General features: G+C 37.1%; 1 long non-coding RNA gene across 1 annotated transcript; it reads right to left on the reverse strand.

Annotated features, from left to right (window-relative positions):
- Positions 1–539: 539 nt before the first annotated feature.
- On the reverse strand, positions 540–10,137 carry LOC135969918 (uncharacterized). Its single transcript, XR_010585276.1, has 3 exons — positions 10,082–10,137; positions 8,495–9,195; positions 540–866 (listed from the first exon to the last, which is right to left on the reverse strand). It is a non-coding gene; the product is annotated as an uncharacterized lncRNA (long non-coding RNA).
- Between the last annotated feature and the right edge of the window lie 5,789 nt (positions 10,138–15,926).

Below are 15,926 nucleotides of genomic sequence, written 5' to 3' on the forward strand. Positions count from 1 at the left end.
CTTTTTGTCTAGTATCATTTCCATAGTCTAAAATAAATGTAAAATAAACAGCAAGTAACAGGTTATTAGCCAAAAAACCTAAAGTGAGAAATGCACATTAAACTGATGTATAGCATAACCACATTTATTTAGGAACATATTCCGATATCAATCTGCAAATTTCAACAATGCAAAAACCACAATTATTATTGCACCAGCCTAATACATTTAGCAGATACAAGAGAAACTGTTCTTGCAAAGGTGGAAAAAATGCACTCAGAGCCCTGTCCACCTAACTTCTTTATTTAAACTTTCACCCAAATCACACACTCACATTGCATACAAAAAGCAAACATATTCATACACATATATCCCTTAGGGCCCAGTAGAACATCATTTGAACGTGACCAATTAACACTAAGTAAACAATGCAAGACAATGAATGATTAACTTATAAAATGAGTGGTATCGTTCAGAGATGGAAGATATTAATAGCCACTAGGGACATTTTATGGTGTGGGTGTAATTTATCTATTGTTGTGTAACAAATGCCCCAAAACTTAGAAGCTTAAAAGAACAACATTTATTATCTTACAGTTACAGTGGGTTAGGAAACTGAGCATAGCTTAGTAGGGTCTTCCAGTTCAGGGAATCTTGCAAGTGTTCAAGGTGCAGACAAGAGCTGCAGTCATCTCAAGTTCTACGTAGAGTATGTCCTCATAAGTTCTTTGTTTTTGATAGGATTCTTTCAATTCTGAGATTGCAGGATCATTCAAGTTCATTGCAGGACCTTGGATGGGGTACTTCCATTCTTCTCTGACTATTACTTGTCTCAGTTACTTGCCAGTTGGGCCCCTCCATGAGGCAGCTCAGAGAATGGCAGCTGGCTTCATCACAGTGAGAGAGCACAAAGGAGTATGAACAAGATGGAAGTCACCACTTCACAGATATGAAAAGTCTATACATTTATAATCAATATTATTTAAGCTCTTAAATATGAGAAATGTTTTGCCAGTTATAGTGATTCAGGTGATTTTTGTGTTTAAAAATTTTTAGACTTTTTTGTATTTTTAGACTTTTTCTCTCCAGAAACTTAATAATTATTTGTCTTTAAAATATCTAAGTTCTATGGAATATTTCATAAATTCAAGTGTGTTTTGCGGAGGAGAAACAGGAAGTTGATGGGAGATGTGATGATACCATTTGGCAAAGCTTAATGTCTTTATATGTTTAAGAGTAAGCACAGCTCCCTCTTTGAGGTGTGTGCACTGTCTCTATTCCTGCTGTAATATTGAGTCCCACAACCACACGCTGATGAAGAGCCAGGACCATTGTCAGAGGTACTTACTTATCACTTCAGAACAAATTATCCTAAAAAGAACAAGACCAGAAAGCAGGTTGCTGTGAATTGGATGTTGACATGGCAATGAGATAATGTGAAGTGAGCAGCTGTGGGTAATAGGATAACTGATACTAAGTGATCTACATGAATATCATGCAAACAAGGCACACTGAAAAGTGAGTTTTCTCTTGCATAACCTTTACTGAATTCCACACACAGGATTTCTAAATGCAAGACAATGGAATTCTTTCAGAAGCACTTCAGTAATCATGCCTCAATTTCTCAAGGAGAAACAGAGAGCAGCAAATAAAAAAGCTGCATTTTCCTAAAAGAAAAGAAAGTACTGGATTAATTAAGAGTTTGATGCTTTTCTTCTGATACTTTTCCTGAAACATCTGGAATCACAGAGCTGGAAGGTAGTGTTAGGCCTTACAATGTTTTTGCCTTTCCAGAGAAGGAGTCTTTTTAAGAACAGAAAAGCCTGGGGACTGGGGTGAAATCTCTTGCACAGGAGTCCTTGGGCTTCCTCACCTCTCCAAGAGCTCTTTGCATGTCGCTAGGGACCAGCCTATAAATTTTATCAACATTCTCTCTGTCCTACTTTTGTCTGAATTTACATCATATTTTCCCTAATTTGAATCCTTGCAATTCCATCATTCACCATACTAGTGCATCCTACTGGCCACCACTGATTCTTCACACAACTATTTTAATATATGTGGCTCAGTGCTGCCCCTAGAGGAAGACCTTGACATTGCCTCCTTCCCACCTCCACCCTATGACCTCCCACTCCACCACTCACATCCTGTTCCTCCTTTGCTCCTGGTTGGCTTTCTGCTGGACCCTCAAGACCCCACTGGAGCTCCTATCTGCACTGCACTGAAAATTGCCCAGTCTTGAAAAATATTGCCCTGCCAGTCTGCTCTTTCAGGGACTTAATGAGTTAGAATACATCAGAAATGGTAATAATCAGCGTGTTTTAAAAAAACAAAGTGAACTTTTCTTCCTAGAGTGCAAGGGCACCACTGAAGTTTGAGTCAGTGTCACACAAATGCTTGGCTCTGGGGATTTCCCTAAGACTCTGCCCTGTGCATACATCCTTGGACTCACTGTCTTCATAAATAGCTTAATTGTCTTAGTGGGAAAGCATGTGAAGCAGCTGGAAAGATTTCTTAAAAAGGATTATTGGCTAGGTGCAGTGGCTCACATCTGTAATCCCAGCACTTTGGGAGGCCAAGGCGGGTGGATCTTTTAACTATGGAATTTCCATGACAATTTTTAATTTCTATCCTCTATTCATAAACATGTTTCCTGATTCCTTCATTAGGAACTTACTTATTATTAACTTTATAGGTAGAATTCTAAGATCTAGGAAACTGTAAAAATTTAAGATAAATAATAATTTAATTTGCCAGTTTAGAAGTACCCTCCTATATCTCAATATTAACAACCCTATTTTCTTCTATACAGTGCACAGAATGAATATAGTATACAATTTGAAGTTGTGTTTTAAATGTAGGAAATTAACTTATTTCTTACAGTTATTACAGAGAATTGACAGAAAGAGCTCATGATGAAGGCTAATGCCTCATAGTGAAGACTGATACATCATAGGCTGATTCCTGTGGATGTAACTGCTGAGGTCTGAGTATGTCTCCCAAAGTTTATATGTTAAACCCTAATTGCCCGTGTAATAGTATTAAAAAGTAGGGCCTTTACAAGGTGATTAAGTCATGAGGGCAGACCCCTCATGGAATTAGGAGCCCTTATAAAAAGGCACCTGGGAGTCGGTTTATTCTCCTCTGCGCTTCTGCCAAGTGAGGTGACAGCATTTGTCGTCTTTTGCCTTTCTGCTCCTTCTGCCTTGTGATGACATAGCCTTCATCCTCTCCAGAGGAAGTAGCAGTCAAGGCACCATCTTGGAAGCACAAAGCAAACCTTGCCAGACACCAAACCTGTCGGCGCCTTGATCTTGTACTTCTTAGCCTCTAGAGCTGTGAAAATACCTTTCTATTGTTTATAAATTACCCAGTCTGTAGTATTCTGTTATAGTAGCACAAACAAACTAAGACAGTAACAAAAATCTCATTTAATAGGAAGAGAATGCTCCGTTTTCTCTCCCCTGCTTCATCTTGTGAAAAACTTGCTCTTACTCTCTGCTCCAGCAAACGCTTCTTACAGTTCCTCAAATGGGCCAAGCTTTTTCTTGCCTCAGGGTGTTTGTACGTGCTATTCTCTCTATTGAAATGCCCTCCCTCCTTACTCTTCACCTAGGTAATTCTCACTCATACCTCAGAAGGACTTTAGTCAACCTCCTAATCTAAGTAAAGTCTCATTTTTATTCACTTACATTGCATCTGTTTTTTCCACTTCAGTTTTCTTCAAACTTAGTTATCATTTATTTCCTAATATGTTTATCTTACTCTAAACTGCAAATTCCACGAAGCCAGGGAAAATGTTTCATCATTATGACTGCAGTGCCTAACACATTTTAAGTACTCAGTAAGCATTTATTGAATGAATGAAAAATTTAATAATTATGGGAATTTCAACTCTCTGAATAGTTCCTGTAAGATGCTTAAACTGGAACATAGGATAAAATCTTGACCTACTTTTCTGACAACCTAATTTCTTAAAGAATAGATGAAGTAATATAAGTATTTGCCTTCCTTGATATAGATATGATAACTAAGTTCTCTTTAATAATAAAAACCTTAGAGGAATATAGAAATAGAAAGGGAAGACCTTAGTAAACATTACTATAAAGGTGTATTCACAGACTCATCTGTAAAATGGGAAAAAGACCTGTCCTGCATATATCATATAGTTTTTGTGGAGGTCAAATAAGCTAAGATAGATAAGTAAACTTTGGAAACTGAAAAGCCTTATATCACTATAACATGATAGTAGCAGTTAAAACCAGATTTAAGGAAAGAACATTTCAAATATTCAAATACATAATAGATATCAAATGAAGAAAAAGGCTTTTAAAAATAGAAATCAGAGGTTATATTTTTAGGTTGAATCATTTTAACTTGAAAAAATGTATTAATTATAAAATGTTATACAATCATAATGTCAATTTGAAATTGTCTTAATTTTATTACTTGGTCATAATCATTTTTAACATTTTGTAGATATTTTTGACATTTTTTGTTTTAATTATGAAAATCGGTGCTCTGTAATTTTATTTTTACTTAATGATATCATTCTTTTTTTTTGAGACAGAGTCTCGCTCTGTCGCCCAGGCTGGAGTGCAGTGGCCGGATCTCAGCTCACTGCAAGCTCCGCCTCCCGGGTTCCCACCATTCTCCTGCCTCAGCCTCCCGAGTAGCCGGGACTACAGGCGCCCGCCACCTCGCCTGGCTAGTTTTTTGTATTTTTTAGTAGAGACGGGGTTTCACCGTGTTAGCCAGGATGGTCTCGATCTCCTGACCTCGTGATCCACCCGTCTCGGTCTCCCAAAATGATATCATTCTTAATGGATAAATAGTATTTCCTATGTTGAGCTATTCATTCATTCTTGCATATGTTCACTGATCCAGTAATTGTCCATTGAGGACCTACTCTATGTAAAGTACTATGCTTGATCCTGGAAAGATGGTAGTCAATACAGAAAATAACAAAAAAATTACTCCTGTAAACATTTAGTTCTAGTGCTGACAAATGCTCGAAAGAGAGGTACATGCTGCAAGTGCATTTAATGTGATGACCTAGTTGGAGACTGCAAAGTTAGGGAAGACATATTTTGGGGTGAGGTTTGAAAGAGGAGGAGAGGTTAACTAAGCAAATAATCAGAAGACTGGCATATGTAAAGGCCTCAGTGAAGAAAGGTACAGGTAAATGGAGTGATTTTCAGCATGGAATCATCTGAAAATTGAACCATAATTTTTAAAAAATGAAATTCTGAAAAACATCTTGAAAATAATTACAGCTAGGAAAAACTAGAGAGTAGCATTAAATAAATGAAAAAACAAGAAGATCTTTCAGACTCAGATTTTAGAAAAATATCTAAAAATTATGAAAGAAGAGACATATACTTAAATCTTATTCAAAGATCAATTCAAATGGTCTACAACTTGGGGCACCTTCTGTCATCTCCTATGCGTAATTCAATTGGAATATCAAATTGAGCTGATACAGTATCGTTATTCTCTACCTTTTGGAAATAGGCCATGCTAGTTATCGAGTAGACCACCAAAATTATTGCATGAATCCCAAAACATGGACCACACACTGTCTTCATAGATGTGTTTCTCTGAATTATTTTTCACGTGTATGTAGATGAGTTGTTAGGTCTAATAAAATACAAATACATTTACAGGCATTACTTCTCCCTAAAAACTAAGCCATCCACTTCTCCTCCAACCTATGCCACTGATGCTTAGGCCACCTGTCTTGTACTATCAAGATATTAGTTCCAGACTCATTGGTACTCTCTTCAATTTTATTTGTCATAATCCTTAATGAAATTTAATATTCACATAGAGAATCCTTATAACGTCTTGACCTCTTGCTTACTTGACATACTTTCCCCTTCCTTCATCCTAACACTGCCATTTGTTGCCTATCTTCACTCAATCAATTTCAAATCCTCACTTTCTTCTATGATAGGGAGCTATTCATGGACAGATCATTCTCTTTGGGAATATTTTTAAGAATTAAGGAATATATTATGTTTAAATTTGCATAGTGATTTAGGACTAACAAAACACCTTCTCCTGCATTATGCCTTAGAGCTTTCGTTGGACAGCTCTTGTCCAGTTCCTCTTGCAACTCTGATAATTAATAAAGTTCAAGTTTGATATGGTTTGGCTCTCTGTCTCCACCCAAATCTCATCCTTAATTGTAATCCCCATGTGTCAGAGGAGGGGCCTGTTGGGAGGTGACTGGATCATGGAGGTGGTTTCCCCATGTTGTTCTCGTGATAGTGAGAGAGTTCTCATGAGATCTGATGGTTTAAAAGTGGCATGTTCCCCTACACACTCTCTCTTCTGCCACCATGTGAGATGTGCCTTGCTCCCCTTCACCTTCACCGTGATCATAACTTTCCTGACGCCTCTCCAGCCATGTGGAACTGTGAGTCAATTAAACCTTTTTTGTTTACAAATTACATAGTCTCAGGTAGTATCTTTATAGAGTGTGAAAATAGACTAGTGCAAAGTTTTAGCTCATATTCTTGAATTAGAGTAGTATCAGATGTCCTATAAAATTACTTGAACCTTGTTCATGTACTTCCTGGATATTCTATGTAAGTCATAAAACCAACTTTGCAGAAAAAACAAAAGTCCAAAAACGAGACTTCTGCCTATTTAAGCAATGAGGTACACCAAAGAACGTAGAGGAAGGAGGAGGATCTCGAAAGGTAAGAAAACTTATAAATGGAACAGAAAACACATATGTTGCTAGAATTGGGGAAGAATGATGTTATGATAAACAGTTAATGTTTTGCTACTAAGCTTGTTACACTGTTTTGTAAACCTTAAGATATTGCAATATTGCTCCAAGTATTCAACTTCTGTTCTACACTGTAAGTGGCTTAGAGCCAGAAAAACTTCTTCAATTCACAGATTTAAGCATTTAATAGGTCCTCTATAAATTGTGATTAGATGGCTATTTTTTTCATGATTCAACTATTTCAATAATGTGAGCACAGGACACTACATAAATTAATACCTACATAGGGAAAAAAGTTTGATTTTTCATGGCAGAGAGCTATCCTGAAACTCAATAAAATATTGAAGAGTATTTGTGTTTTCTAAAGCATAGACAAGTGTTTTTTCATTGCCATTCTGCTATCAATTCATTCTTCTTGGGGTATAAAGATGAAAAGAGCTTTTTTTTTTTTTTTTTTTTTTTTTTTTGAGACGGAGTCTCGCTCTGTCCCCCAGGCTGGAGTGCAATGGCGTGATCTTGGCTCACTGCAAGCTCCGCCTTCCGGGTTCAGGCTATTCTCCTGCCTCAGCCTCTCGAGTAGCTGGGCTTACAGGCACCCGCCACCACGCCCGGCTAATTTTTTTGTATATTTTAGTAGAGACGGTTTTCACCGTGTTAGCCAGGACGGTCTCAATCTCCTGACCTCGTGATCTGCCCACCTGGGCCTCCCAAAGTGCTGGGATTAAGGCATGAGCCTCTGCGCTCGGCCGAAAAGAGACCTTCTTGACTTCCAGTCTAGGATGGGTGGGAGGCAGACAAGTCAACAGCAATGGTAGTACAGAGCTGTTGCCATTATGTTGGAGTTGTTTTAAGAGAAAAAGTCGGAAAAATAGGTAGTCTGGTCTAAAGGAATTCAAGAAGCAGCATAATGGAGAAAAGATATATAACTTAAAACCTGGAAGATGAGTAACAGATAGCAAATGAGCTTAGGAGTGAGATGAGGAGAGTGAGTAAAGTGGGTATCTTAAAGTGGAGCCAGGCTGTGAGAATAAGGAACATTTGAAGAACCAGAGAGGTTAATTTGACTACAGCGCAATGTGGAATGGCAATGGGTGAGATAGGCGAGACGGAAGTATATTGGAGAGCCTTATAAGACATATTAAGAAGGGATCCTGAAAATCAGCATGGGCCTTTTGATTTATACTTAAGGAAAGAAAAACACACACACACCATGATATCTACCCTCTTAACAAATTTTTAAATGTACAGTACATTATTGTTAATTATTAGCACAATAGAAATTTGGCAAGATAATTATTAGATGTGTTAGGATGGCTTAATCATTTTTCTTTTGTGTATGTCTGTCACTCTATTGATAACCGGACCTGGTTCAGCTCATCTTGCTCACTCCAGCTGCCTCTCTCCTCATATGGTGATGTATACTGCATTTATCATAGGTTTTTAAAAATACTTTGTAGACATGTCTTAGTGAATTCACCTAGGAATTTCATATTTATTATTTAAATATTAATGCTGAAGCAAACACAATAAACTTCAAAGTAAAACGACTCTAGAGGAAGAGGGCAAGAAATAAAGGTACCAACTAATTTTCCTAATTATATTGGCCCAGGGAGGCTGATCAGTGTAATATGTGAAACTATCTAGGCAGGAAAACATGTTTCTCAAAGGTCTCAGAAATTGCAAATCAAGCATGTTTTAGAATTTAGAAAATGTAAAACCTGAGTAAAAGCCTATTGTCTGATTTTTAACATGGAAACACAAACTCAGGAGGTTTACTTTGCGGTTCTGCTGAAGAGCTCAAGATTTATCGTCCAAGGAGACTGTTGACTTGGCAGCCTGCCCTCTGGCAGGTCTGACATTGGAATAACGCAGAACACTTGATTCAGGTCATAGAGGAAGCAACACTTCGGGCACAGCACAACACAACCAAGTGAGCACTGGAAACCTGGCAAGCTCCCTGTTTTCCATTTCAAAAGTGCTTCTCAGCCAGTTGAGTCACGGGCAGAATGAATTTCATAGAATGTTCTATCCCTTCTTCTGAGACAGAGAATGTTCCATTATACTAACTTGCTTCCAACCCCCTGTCTCTATCATAATAGTATATTCTCTTTTTCTCACTCAGGATTGGAGCCTTTTTTGCTTTGGGGTATCTTTAACTCCCTCTACCTCAACATCCAAGAAGAGAACAAAAAGTCGTTCATTCTTCATGATGGCACATTTTCATTCTTCTGGGAATCACTATATTCCCAGAAAAGACTCCCCTGAAGCAGCTTCCAGACTGAGGGAGAACATAGCCCCTTTCTTTGAATATCTGAAGAGCTACAGTACAGAAGTGGCAGGCTGACCTGTGTTGCCTCACATGGCAACGAGAAGACTGGGCTTCTGAGCTGTGCTGCAGACCATTGGGTTCAACATCCAGCAACCTCACAAAAGAGTGAATTTCTTATTTCTTTATTCTAAGCAGAGTTCAGATGATCCTGTCAGGGAGGTGGTAGGAGAGATTTCTACATGGGAAATGTAGTTGGATTTGAATCTGATATTCTATGATTATTTTATTAAGTCATTAATGACGTATATATTGCCACAATTTGCCAACTTTCTCAGCAGAGTATAGGAAATTCAGAGTAGAAATAAGTGTTATATATTAAGGAAAAACACGTAAACATGTTCAAAGGTATTTTAAAATAACTTTTGGCTTAAAGCATCTTATTTAGGTACTATCTTTAGAACAATTAAAATGAATCACATATGCTCATCCATGTGCTTTATAATATCCTGCTAAAAACTAATACTCAGCATTTTAATCAATGTTAATTTAGTTAATGCCCTCATTTCCATTTTGCAGAGGAATGCAGCACAATAGTATATAAATGAGAACATTTTATGGTATTTGGCAAACATGTATTTATTGAAACCTCAGGAAAATGAGCAGAAGCTTTGAAGTTTAAGGTTGTCTAAAAATTTTGGCACCATGCTGAACATCATAGGCAATTCTAAATGCCAGGTGAGATGTTGGTCAGGGAATCCAAAGTAGACAAAGAAGAGGGTTGTGGACAATAATTGAATGTTCTTTCTGCATTGAGGTTGTATAAAAGAAGAAAAACTGTTTAAACAGAACATAGTTTCTGTCTCCCTTTATATAAAAGAATAACCCTTTCCACCTTTTAAGCTTATAAGTTGTTGTTTAAACTCTATAAATGCAGTGCATGGATATTTGTTGTAGAGGAACTTCATGTTCTAGTTTACTTATTTGGTTAAAATATTTATTAAATGCCTACCACATATCAGGATATACAAAGTGGATATGGAATGGATTACTTTTTGTATGAATTCCAGCAAAACCTTTCTGGACTCTTTCCTTACCTTCAGCCAATACTCTTTCCAGTCCACCCTCCACACTACTGCCAGGGTCATTCTTTTGGAACACAGATTGCCTCACTGTCATAGTTAAACTTTATAATGGTTCCCACTGGCAACCAAATGAAACCCAAACACCTGTTCTATCATCTGTTTGTATTTCCAGCCTTGTGTTCGAACACTCCGTTTTGTGTTCTGTTTCACCCATCATAAATGACCTACTACAGATTTAAGAACAATTATGCTTCCATGTCTTCATATATACCATTTCCTAGACCTTGAGTGCACTTTTACCCGTTTTCTGCTTTTGCCCTAGTCAATGGGATATATACTGAAGACACTTCCCATTGATTTAATTTTTATTTCTTCTAAGACTATCTCTTTAACGAATAAATTTCTCCTTAGTGTGTTGGTTTTGGTAATTTAGTTCCTCTGGTGAATGCAGGGTGGTTAGAAGAGATGATCACTGGGTATAGGAAGAGGAATGACATGGGAGGAAGTATTTATGAAGAGGACTCAGTTAAGGAGGCTGACAAAACGTCAGCAGAAGCCAAGTAGGCATCTAGCTTTCACTGTCAGTACCGACTGATTCCACCACTCAAGAGGTTAAAGTCACCCCTCCTTAGGTTGAGAACTTACACATATTTCTGCCTCTTTAAGTATTTTTCAACACCTTTCTCCCATGAATATTTGTCATCTAGTATCACAATTAGCTTCATATATTTCTGCCTTCCCCTCTAGCCCGGTGTTTCTTAAAGGTAACTAGCCTCTACAAAGTTCTTGATGTGATTTCATGAATGAATAGCAGGCCTTGCTTCCACAGAAAGTGCAGAAAGAAAATGATGACTTCCTCAGCATCAGGCATTATGGCAGGCACTGGCTAGGAAGGAAAAAAGATGATTAAGATTCCTTTTCTCAAGGAGCTTAGTGTTTGTATGTTGAGTGGTGAGTGACAGTTTTTATTATTTTTACTCTCTTTCCAGCTTTAAGGTATAATTAACAAAAATTATATAGATTTATTGTATACAATATTATATGTATACATTATAAATTGATTACCACAATCAAGGTAATTAACATGTCTGAAACATCACTCAGAATATTTTTGTTTGCGGTGAGTACATTTAAGAACTACTCTTTTAGCAATTTTCAAGTATACGATACATTATTATTAGCTATAGTCACCATGCTGTACAATAGATCTCCAGGATTTATTCATCCTGTCTAATTTAAACTTTGTACATTTTGAATAACATATTCCCATTTTCCCCACTTTCCTACCCATCTCCATCCCCTGGAAACCATCATTATACCCGCTTCTCTTGTGGGTTTGAATCTTTTAGATTCCACATATACGTGAGTCCATGCAATATTCATCCTTCTGTGCCTAGTTTATTTCACTTAACATAATGTCCTCCAGGATATTCTATGTTGTCACAGATGACAGGATTTCCTTCCTTTTTTTAAGGCTGAATAGTATTCCATTGTGTTCTTCATCCATTAATTAATTGATGGACATGGATTATTCCACATCTTAGTATTGTGAATAATGCTGCAATAAACATGGGGAGTCCAGATAGTATTTGACATACTGATTTCATTTCCTTTAGATATGTACCTAGAGATGGAATTACTGGATCATATGGTAGTCCTCTTTTTAATTTTGGGGGGAACATCCATACTGTTTTCATAATAGCTGTACTCATGTATACTCTCACTATGAGTGTGCAAGAGTTCTCTTTTCTCCACATCCTTGCCAACACTTGTGTTTTGTCTTGTTGGCAGTAGCCATTCAATAGGTGTGGGGTGATATTTTTGTTTGGTTTGTTTTTTTGAGACAGAGTCTTGTTCTGTCACCCAGGCTGGAATATAGTGGCACAATTTTGCCTCACTGCAACCTCAAGCATCCAGGCTCCAGCAACTCTCATGCGTCAGCTTCCCGAGTAGCTGGGATTACAGGCCTGCACCAGCATACCTGGCTAATGTTTGTAAGTTTAGTAGAGATAAGGTTTTGCTGCATTGCCCAGGCTGGTCTTGAACTCCTGGCCTCAAGTGATCTGCCCACATTGGCTTCCCAAAGTGCTGGGATTAAAAGCATGAGCCACTGCTTCCAGCCTGTGAGATGAAGTTTGATTGTAGTTTCTTTTTTGTTTCTTTTTAGGCTGAGTCTCATTTTGTTGCCCAGGCTGGAGTGCAGTGGTGCAACCTTGGCTCACTGCAAACTCCGCCTCCCAAGTTCAAGCAATTATCATGCCTCAGCCTCCTGAGTAACTGGGACTACAGGCGCATGCCACCATTCCTGGCTATTTTTTTTGTAATTTTAATAGAGACGGGATTTGACCGTGTTGGCCAGGCTGGTCTCGAAATCCTGACCTCAGGTGATGTGCCCGCCTTGGCCTCCCAAAGTGCTGTGAATACAAATGTGAGCCACTGCACCCAGCCTGATTGTAGTTTTGATTTGCATTTCCATCATAATTAGTGATGGTAAGCATTTTTTCATATATTAATATTTATTGGCTATTTGTATGTCTTCTTTTGAGAAATGTCTATTCAGGTCCTTTGGCCATTTTCTAATTGAGTTAGTTGTTTTCTTGCTATTGAGTTGTTGGAGTTATTTCTCTATTTTGAACATTAACTTCATAGCACATATGTGGTTTGCAAACCTTTTCCCCCATTCCATAGGTTGGTTCGTCATTCTGTTCATTCCTTCCTTTGCAATGCAGATGCTTTTAATTTGATGCAGTCTTATTTGTCTATTTTTGTTTTTTTTGTTTTGCCTGTGCTTCTGGGGTCGTATTAAGAAAAATCATTGCTCAGACCAATGTCAAGAAACTTTCCTTATGTTTTTTTTTTTTTTCCAGGAGTTTTAGGTCCTACACTTAAGTCTTTAATCTGTTTGAGTTTATTTTTGTATATACTAATAACATGAGATAAGGGTCCAGCTTCATTCTTCTGCATTGTGGATAGTCAGTTTTCCCAACACTATTTGTTGAGGAGACTGCCTTTTACTCACATTGTGCATTATTGGCACTTTTGTGGAACATCAATTGACCATAGATGTGTAGATTTATTTCTGGGCTATCTATTCTGTTCTATTAGTCTATATGTCTGTTTTCATGGGCAATTTTTAAAGGAGAGGATCACAGAGAAGTATTCCTTGTAATTAGAATATAATATGATGATTGCAATTACGAGGTTCTGTACAATGCTGAACATATGATTAGCTTTGCCCTAAAGGATAATTAGGTGGGTAAGATGAGATAAAAGCAATATGTTATATAAAAACATGTTTAAAAGCATGGAGATGTAAATGTATATGTGTCTTCAGAAGCATGATTTACAATTCACCATGGCTACAATGAGACTAGCATGTGAAGCATGATATTGATTTAATGATATTTCTGACCCAGGATTATGATTCCAGGTACAAATATATCCCAATGCCCTAGACTTCCAAACCTAATGCAATACTGCAAGACTGTAAGTTCCGTGAGAGCAGGGAATGTGTCACTGTCTTGCGTATCCTAATGTCTCACAACATGCTTAGTCTCCGTAGTTCTAGAGTTATATTTCTGGTTCTCGCTTACCTGGTCTGTGAGAGCCTTTCTGTGATGAGCAAAGACACTTTGAAGGCACTGCTCTATAATCAGCTGTGTCCTGTGTGTATGACAGCACTGTTAACATGTACTTACAATCTGGAGATTTTGAGAAAAAGTGGGATTTTTTTTGTCTTTTTCCTTCATCTGGCGTTGATTACTTCAGATATTCTGATTAGGATAGATCAGGGACTATTCTCAAATATTAAGAATCTTCATCTTCAAGGAAATTGAAGGTTGGTTAGTACTACAGGTTCAAGGCTAGGGAAAGGATCTTTCTCATAAAATAGATACATTTCAAATAACAGGCTCTTTTTCCTGTGGGCAGAGAAAACCACCTTGTTTAAGTAAAGCAACTTGATCTCTTCAAGAAATTAAAAGATGTTTCTTTTTAAAATTATCTTTTATTTAGCAATGTAATACTTTAAAAGTACTTCTGAATATGGATTACAATCAAGTCAGTTGGAGTATCTATATTCAGTCTTAACGCTGGTTTAAACATGAGTCACAAATGTACTTTGTAGAACTCTGGCATGATGCACACTAGCATTATCATTTGTTTTTTCCTCTAGGATATTTGCATTAGTTAAGGGGAAATATTTCTATTAAAAATGTAATATAGCAGACAGCAGTTATACAAATTATATAAAAAATACAAATAAATAAAAACTTATAGTACTTGGGGGAAACTATTATTGTTTTGAGGCCAAACATCCCATTCTCCTCTATTCTTTTATCGGCCTTGTTTCCAGTATGTGTACTTAGGTCCTCAAGACCAAGGTAACCTTTTTGTTTTTCTCATAAAATATAAGAGACAAATAACTTATATTTCAAGTTGACATTATTTCCCTGTAGAAAACCACATTTTTACTCAATCTCTAAATTTTGAATCTGGATTGCTATAATCACCATATTTAGTATTTTTGAATCAAGACACATATAGAATAACCCTAGGGAAGCTTTATGAAGCCTTTTCGATTTCAAGGTGAACAGCATTTCAAAGACAAGGCTACCTTTCTGGGGTTAAAACAACTTTTTAACATAAATGGGCGTAATCTGGTCTGGAAAGGGAACAGTGTGTTGTCAACATCAAAAGAATGTGGCATTGCCTTTCCAAGATGAGGCCCATTTAAAGTCATTTCTTAAAGTAGGTCCCATTTATAATGAGGTTAAAAGCAGTTAGTATGTTGTTATGTGGGTTTTGCTGCATAGATTTAGATTTGGCATAATCAGAAATTCTAATCATAAGAGGCCAAGAGAACATTATAATTGCAGAAGAGGGAGGACCACCATGTGTCAAAGTCTCAGAAGGGAAGTGGAGATTTATCACATCAGTGGTGAGACAGGTGATAGATGAACAGGGTGGTTTAGTGTCACTGCAGTGAATTTAGTGAGAAAATGAAGGACAGCCTTTGGGGGGTGGTCTTAAAAAGAGTTGGGAATTTATGAACTAAAATCTGTGTTATAATGGCATTTATCTTAGGAATCTTACTATTACTTCTGTTATAGCCACAGCCTCATAGATGAGTCCAGTCAGTATTTTAATAAAAACCTTTCAAGCCAATTGGATGTGCATTACCTCCTTGAACTTCTGCACAGCTGCAGGCATTCCAAATGTCAGGTTTATGCCTGTGTGTTCCATGAAGGTAAAGATCTCATTACACATTAAGTTTTTCTTTCTGTTAATAGAAATATTTGTGAAGTAACGTGTGAACAAAATTAGATTTGTTTTCTTTATTCTCGAACCTACATACCTCCATCTGTACTTAATTATGTGTTGTGAATGTTCAGAGGCAGTCATGGTGAAGAGCAAAAGCCCCAAGGAGAAGACTAAGAAGCCTGTTTTTGCTGCTATCTTTTCTTGTCCCAGGTATTTAAGAAACACAGATTTGTAAGGTGAGCATATTGGATTAGCAAGAGATAAATTTGAAGGTCCTTCTTGTTCTAGCATTCCATGAAATAAGAAAGGGACTATGACTCTATTTTATACCTTTAATGAAAAATAAGATCAAATCTATAAGATAACAGTAGCAACCAAATGTAAATCATAAACATGTCAAAACATTAGCATGTAATATAAAGTAGTAGGTAGATTTGCTGATTTTTGTTATATTTATGTCATCATGCATGTATATTCTATATCTACATATCTGATGTAAAAATTATACTGTCTCTCTGCCTTCGCTGAAAATATTTTATGTGATACCCGTTAGGATGGTTATTGTAAAAAAAAGAAGAAGAAACAAGTGTTGGTG

Source organism: Macaca fascicularis, chromosome 3 (assembly GCF_037993035.2).
Source record: "Macaca fascicularis isolate 582-1 chromosome 3, T2T-MFA8v1.1".
Lineage (NCBI taxonomy): Eukaryota > Metazoa > Chordata > Mammalia > Primates > Cercopithecidae > Macaca > Macaca fascicularis.